We start from the raw sequence: 8,003 nt of genomic DNA on the forward strand, positions 1-8,003 counted from the left end.
ATATGTTGCAAATATATGGAATATATGAGTTATATACTCATGAAATGAATAAGGAATGGACAATGCAATTGTATAATGAAATGTGAAATAAATATTGAAAAGCTATTTATATAGCAAGTATGAGAATTGAGATTTTTGTGATTTAAATGAAATATGATATGGTTGTTGTAATATTTAAATACTAATATGTGTTTATATTTCAATTGTATATTTGTAATTTCTTATCTTTTAATATTCGGATTATAGAAATACCATTGATTTTTACTCAACGTACGGTTTTTTTTTTCCGTGCGCAGGTTAGGTACTTAATTTTGATCGCTGATTCAGCATCCAACAACGACCCTGAACTCAAACGTGGTGATGCTTTTCCTTTTGTGTCGGCATGTACCTAGGGTGTCTAAATGTTAGTTATTTTGTGGATGAAATGTATATGAGGTTTTAAGTATAATGTTGGCTTAATATATATATAACATGTGCTTGTGTTTGAAGCTATAGTATAGTATGGTAAATGGAATAAAAGCTTAGTATGTGCTTGTGAATTTAAGTTAATGTTTTAAGTATATATATGAGATAGGCTAAATTGACAAATTTTGGCATGTTTATAAATTGGATTTAAATGATGTTTTGACGATATGTTTTGATGATATAATTGTGGTACCGATAAGGGTACATTGGTTATTTTGATATTATTTGGAGGTGTTTGATTGTGTTTTGAATTGGTTAAATGAATGATTTTTTAGTTTCTTATTGTCCAAGCTTGCAGGGAATGGTAAACTTGTTGTTTAAGGTACATTTTGAGTCCACACGGCCAAACACACGGGCGTGTGACTGGGCCGTGTGAGACACACGCTAGCACACGAGCATGCGAGGCCATTTCGAAAGGGCACACGGTCTAGCACATAGGCGTGTGGTTTGGTCGTGTGACCCAAGTCAAAGAGTTACACGGGTGTAGACACGGGCTGGGACACGGCCGTGTGTCCCTATTTCGAATGCCCACACGGTCTAAGACATGGACGTGTCTATTGGCCATGTAAGTCACACGGCCTGGCCACACAGTCGTGTGAATCCTGCAGCTTTGAAAATTTTTAATATTTTTTGAAAAACGCTCTGAGTTTCTGAATTAGTCTCGAATTGTTTCTAACACATATTTTGGGTCTCGATGGCTCAAATAAGGGACATTATGTATGAATTTAATTGATTTTTGACTTGAATATTATATGATATCAATGTTTGAATTTATGTCTGTTTGATCGGTAAGCTTCGGTAATGCTTTGAAACCCTATTTTAGTGACGGATGTGGGTTAGGGGTGTTACACTTATTCTGAAGTTTATCGGGCCGTATGAAACTGTTGAAAGAATCGGTCCTACAGTTTATAAATTGGCTTTACCTTTTGAACTCGAAAATATCCACAACATTTTTCATATTTTGATGTTGAGACGATATAGATTAGATACCTCACATGTGATTTCTTCTAGCGAAATTGAATTACAGCCTGGTCTGTCTTATTCAGAGAAACTAATAGCGATTTTAACTTAAGAGGCAAAAAAACTTTAGAATAAACGGGAACTTGATGTGATTCTAGTTACATCATGTAATGATGCAGCTCGAAGATGTCGAGATTGGCCCAAACGTGAATGGCCCAAGTGCAAAATGAAACTTATCATTCAAAATTGGGTCGAGCCCAAAGCTTATGATAACTAGTCTAGTCCAAGTGTTGGATGAATTTTTTGATGGGCCTAATTCAACCAATCGACTACTTTAAGACTTTTAATCTTTTCAAGCTTTTTATTTAAATTTAATAAGTTTGCATTTTAGTTTAATTCACATATTTTATCTTGTGTTTTAATTAAGTGTTTCATATGTCATTGTGTTTTCAAGTTAATAAGTATGTTTATTATTATTGTCATATGAGTGAAAGCCACTTTATCATGATGTTAAGTTTGTGTCAAGTGTGTTTGTTATTTGTGTAAGTCACTTGTCATGTTAAGAGTCTAGTTTTAGCTTAAGTGAATTGGTTGAGTCTTTGCCGAATTCATGAGTGTGATTATTTGCAATGTTCTAATTCCTATTTATATGTGTTTGTAAGAGGCTATTCAACTTGTCACTTCAAGGCTTCTCATGTACCTTCTTTAGAGTCGAATGCATGCATAAAGAATGTTCAAAGAATTTTCAAATACATGCAACTACTTTGGGTTCATGTGACCGTTCATATGGAGCATCAAATACAAGGATGTATGTACTTAATGTCTGGTCTAATTAAAGGCATGTGCAATATGCATGGATGGAGGCTTGAAGGGGAGATTAATATGATCGAATATATTTTATACATGCATGGCCACATGCATGAAAAACAAGGGGGATGAGTCTTTAAAAATGTGGCACAATGAATGGTAACAGGCATGCACATCAGGGAGGACGAATCTACAAGATGTATGCAACAAGTTCATGAACATGCATGCCATTAATGCGCCTATTCATGAGAATACATGAACCATGCAAATGCATGTTTGGCCAAAGGAGATGAAGGGAGAATTTTGGTGATCATACAAGGAACTTGAAGCTTTCTTATATGCTAAGAATTCATGCACAACAAAGGAAGGAAAAATGTGACTCTTCAAGTTAAAGTTCATGCATGAATATCATTCAATGAGGTGCATGAACTCCAAATACATGCCAATATAAGGGATGAACGTCCATGGACCATCAAAGGGGAGTGAACAACCATTTATATGCATTTAAGGGAGTTCACGAATCATTCGGTTCATTGTACGATTTGTGTACATGAACTATATTAATGGCCAAATGTTGGTCATTCATCTTCTTTTCTATTTTCCTATAAATGGTTGTTTTGTAAACATTTAAAGGTTAGGCCATATTTAATACAAAACTTATTTGTGAGATATTTCTCTCTCAATTCTTCATTGAACTATTGTACTTATCAAACTTTTCAAGTTTGTTGCGTTCAAATTGTCTTATCGCTTCGTTTCCTATCACGGAGTGTGGCAACTTCACTATACCAAGGTTCTAGTAACTTGCGAGTTAAGCGGGTCGGAGTTTTAATAAAGCTACAGTTTCTTATATTGTAATTACTACAGTTCGAGGTTCCATCCATTTAGATCCTTTTCAAGATGGTCCTTCCCATTCGAGCAATTTTCCTAACTTCCAAGTCCGAGTCTCGTTGGCATATTTTTGAGGTTTGACTCGGGTTCAGGAAAAAAATCAGTACTGTTAGTAAAAGTTTTGTGGCATCAGCATGGTATTGAAGAAGCTACGTGGGAAACTGAGGAATCAATGAAGTCACAATAGACAAACCTTTTCACATGTAAAAATTTCAGTGATGAAATTTCCTAATGAGGGGAGAGTTGTAACAACCCGTTTTCAGTGGTGTCAAAAACAGTAGTTTTGGGATAAAAAAATCCAATGAGTGAGTCCATAAATATTGTTATTTAATATTTGAGTGTCAAATATAGTATTATATTTAATTTTTATCTGATAATTTTTGCAAATTGAACATAAATACAAGTGGTTTGTCCCTAAAGTCAAGTGGTTTTGGAAAATAAAGTATTGGGATCTAGTTTCTATAAACCGAGCCTATCAATATTTTTATTAAATATTTACGAAGTTACTATACAGGTGTATTGAAGTTTGGTCTAGAAATTTTAGTGATTTGATAGTTAATTAAAGAAAAAGGACTAAATTGTAAAAACTGCAACAGTCAATCGCTATGAGTTTAAAAGTGCAAATTGAATATAAAGGCATATTTAAATAGTCTAATATGAAAATTTAGTCATATTTATGTTAATGTTTGATTATACATTACCTTATATTATAATATATATGTTTTAATTTAATAAATTAAAGTAATTAAAATAATAAAATGTATCATCTTCCTCATTTCTCTCATACTTCACCGAAAAAACCATTTCTAAACCTTGGAAGCTTTGGCTAAGCTAAGTCCCTTGCATGTAAGCTAAATTCTCACTTGTTTACTGTAAATTTTATATTTTTGATATCGTTGTAGATTAATCTAGCTAGCCCAAATACTATTTTATGAAACTGTCGAAGTTTTAAAAACTTGACATTGATGTTCTTAACCTTTTCTTCATGTTTATGCTTGAGTTTAAAGCTTGCTGATGGATTTAAACTATTTTGTAAAGTAATTTTGAATAGTTTTGAGTTTAAGTGCTAAATTGATAAAATCTTTAACTTTTCTTGGTTTTCTTGTAAGATTTTAGAATTAGAGGGCTGATTAAGGATGGAAATGAATTCGAAACTATGGGTTAGGGATTAATTTTGAAATTAAGCTTGTTTCAATTTTAGGAATTAAATTGAACTAAGTGTAAAAATTTAGGAAAATTTTGAAAAATGTTAATAGAAATTTATGTACATCAAATTGAATGTTATTAAGTATCTTGAACTAATAATTGAAATAAAATTAATGTTTAGTTCAAGAACCGGTAGATAATCATGGAAAAGAGAAAATTACTAACTTGTACCTGATATTATCATTTCTGTTGTTTAACCACTGTAAGTTCATACAGTTTAATTTGGTATAACTGGTAATATTATATTGATTTCTGAATTGTGGCATGTTAATATATATATGTATATATATGTATTTGAATTGTTAGAAATTGGTACAATGTGAGAAAGTGAATTGAATTGTAAAATGTTATACGATTACTTGTATCGAGCCAGAATGAACATAGGATAGGATACAATTGGCCTGCCAATATGTCTTTTTGAGTGTTGTATAAGATTTAGTTGTGATGAGATGATGGTTCTTGGCTTGTTTATTTTACATTGAATATACTAGAGTCCAGTATTTGTTGTGGATTACCGAATTATGTTTACAGTGAATCTTGGGTGTTTCTAGGGGTGGATGTAAAGCCTATGGGAGGGATGTTAGCCTACGGGCTAGGCACTTGGTGCACAGGCGTGTTCTTGGTTGGTTTGGCTCGGTCAAGCATTCTAGTGTGTTTTGGGTGGCTAGCCACGTAACTGTATCCGTTCATATAGTTCATCGGGTTGGATCTTGATGGTTTAATATCAGAATAATTTTTATTCGATACCTTGTAAAAATTTCTTGTTGAATTACTTGTGATATGCTCGTGTTTTTCGATATTATATCATGACTTGGTATTGAGTGATATTGTATTGTTGAAACAATTAAATAACTCGTATATATAGAACTCACCTATTGAATGGTTTTGGTTGATATGACTTATGCTAGTTAATGAATTTGGTAAACATTAAACTATGTTTACAAGGTAAGTTATACCTATGAACTTACTAAGCTCTTCGAAGCTTACACGTGTCATATTTCCTGTTTTCTTGTAAATTTTGTTTTGTGGAATTGGGCAATCGGATCAAGTTGGAGATCACATTATCCAACTTCATTTTGGTAGACTTTGAAACTAGTATAATTGGTTTTGTGGCATGTAATAGGAGTGTTTGAAATATGTACATATGTGTTTATGAAAGCATATATGTTTTGTGTTAGTTCAAGTTATGTATATGGGTTTATGGATAAATGGTAAGGACGTTAATGGTTTGTGCATGAAAACTTGAGTGTGGATTATGAATGGCATGAGATGGAATGATATGAAATGTTGGTATATGTGACTTGTGATAGAAATAATAATTAGTGATGGCTTGGTTGGATGTTGTGGTAATATGGATTGAATGTGAGATTTGAATGTCATGAAATGTTACTTTCATTGATTATCTTGTTAGCAAATGATTTAATGGATGTGATTTTGTTTATGAACATTTTTTGGTGTAGGAAATTATGTCAAATTGTTACTTTACATAATTTTTTTTCTTATGCTTGAACTTGGTTAGAAATAAAATTAAATTCTAGTTTAGATTGTTGTTTGTGATGGTGCCCTATGACATTTTGGTTAGATCTAGGAAATGGTATGTTTTGTTATGTTTTGGTATGTTTGAGTAAGTTATGGATTGATTAATGTTATATTTGTTGCATACGAGATCATAATGTTTCAGATGCTTGTGTTTTAAGGTGTGATATTTGCAAGTATGTATTGTAAAAGGGGGATGTGGTTTGAGCATGAATTGAACCTTTCAACTTATGATTTTTGTCATCATTGAGAAAAGTATCGATAGTTTGGATCAATGTATCAATACCAAATCAATTGAATAGTTTAAAATTTGACACAATGCCAATTTGGTATCGGTGCTTTTTATTAAGTATCGATAAATTTTTACCAATATCGATACCTCTAAAAAGGTATCGATTAAATGTCTTAAACCAAAATTTCCAAATTTGGCAGAATGTCAAATTGGTTTCGATATTTAATTTGGTATCAATACCAAACATAAAAATATCGATACCTATTTCAAATATATTGATACTTTATTCATGTTTTGAAAATTTTATAATTCGGTCATTTTCCATGCTCGAGTCTAACCCTTTGTAATCTTAAAGCCCAATTTAAGTTCGTATTTGTATGAATAGCATGAATGTAGGATGTTTACATTCTAACAATGTTTTTAAGCGAATTTTGAATTAAGATTGCTTATTTGTGTCTTGTTAATTATTATAGTAGTCCATAACCCCTAATCCAGTTATGGAGACGAGTGAAGGGTGTTATAGACACAGTCGTGTGACACTTGTTTGTACAATTTTTCTATCTTTTTATTTTTATTGTAATTTGATTCCTGATTGATATCGGGTTGGTTTTAAGCTTTCTTAAGCTCGATGTAAACCCAAAATTGATTGAATTGCATGTTGTATTGAATTAGATATAAATAAATTGATTTTAAATTGATATTTGGACTATGAAAAGTAATAAAATGATTTGTATTCTCTTGTAGTACCTTATAGCTCAGGCCCAGTGACTGGACAGAGTATGGGTTGTTACATCCTTCATGAGCTGAGTTAAGGTAAGCCCCTTGTTTCTCAAGTTGTAAGCAACCCTAAAGCTAGCTAACTCCTTTATTAATGATTTGAACAATATTTCAGTTTGAGTGTTCACATATATTTCAACCCCATTATCCTCTACTTCCGCAAAGAATCCTAAAAACTTAAGCTTATAGTCTTTGACCGGAGTGTTGGGTTTCTGTTAAGAGTTCATCAAATTTGTAATAGTAGATTGTCGAGCTAATGCAACTTGGCTTTCGAGTAAATCATCCAAAATTTTCATGATTTATTTATTTGTACGAAAATTCTCCTGTTGGTTTTGCATCATACTACTCATGCTTACTAAAATATAACATCGAGCAATCAAGTTAGAATCTCTTCAATGATTTCTCATTTTGGGTTGAGCTTCAAGCGGGCACGGTTTGCCAAAGACGAATTTGTGTTTCTCACAGCTGAGAACTATGAGTAAGTTCCGTCTCCATTCTCAAAAGTTATCCCCATTCAATTTATTCTAAGTAAGAATGCTAATAAGAGGAGTAGGAGACATATTTGAACTGAAAAACAAAAAAGATTCACTAATTACTATCTTTGTATCAAGCAAATGTTTTCATTTAAGCAACATATCAAGAATGTAATATAATGCATTCATCTTGTATTAAAACCTTGAAAAATATTTTTCCATTGCTACGATCATTCTCACACTCAACAATCATGTCGCCTTGGGGTCCCATGATTAACTAGCAAGAACATGGATTACATCCAATCAGTTCATGAATCTTAATTCTCAAGACTCCACACGAGCCAATGATCATTTAACGTTTGGCCATCATCTCTAGCTTAAATATCGTTTGTAACACCCCAAACCCGGCCCAGGAGTTATGGCTGAATCTGGCGGTGTCACATTGAGGTGTTTAGCGTAAAACTTGTTGTCGTTGAAATCTTTAAAATCAATTAATCATTTTGTTATTAAACTGTGATTCCAAAATGGGTTGTTCATTTCCAAGCGTGAATCATTAAAAGCTAATTAATTTTAAAACGTTATAAATTTTCCAAAATCTCATTTATTGCGGAAGTTTTTTTTTGGAAATGTTACGAAAACGTGGTGTCTTTGAAAACAAT

Source organism: Gossypium hirsutum, chromosome D02, assembly GCF_007990345.1.
Source record: "Gossypium hirsutum isolate 1008001.06 chromosome D02, Gossypium_hirsutum_v2.1, whole genome shotgun sequence".
NCBI lineage: Eukaryota > Viridiplantae > Streptophyta > Magnoliopsida > Malvales > Malvaceae > Gossypium > Gossypium hirsutum.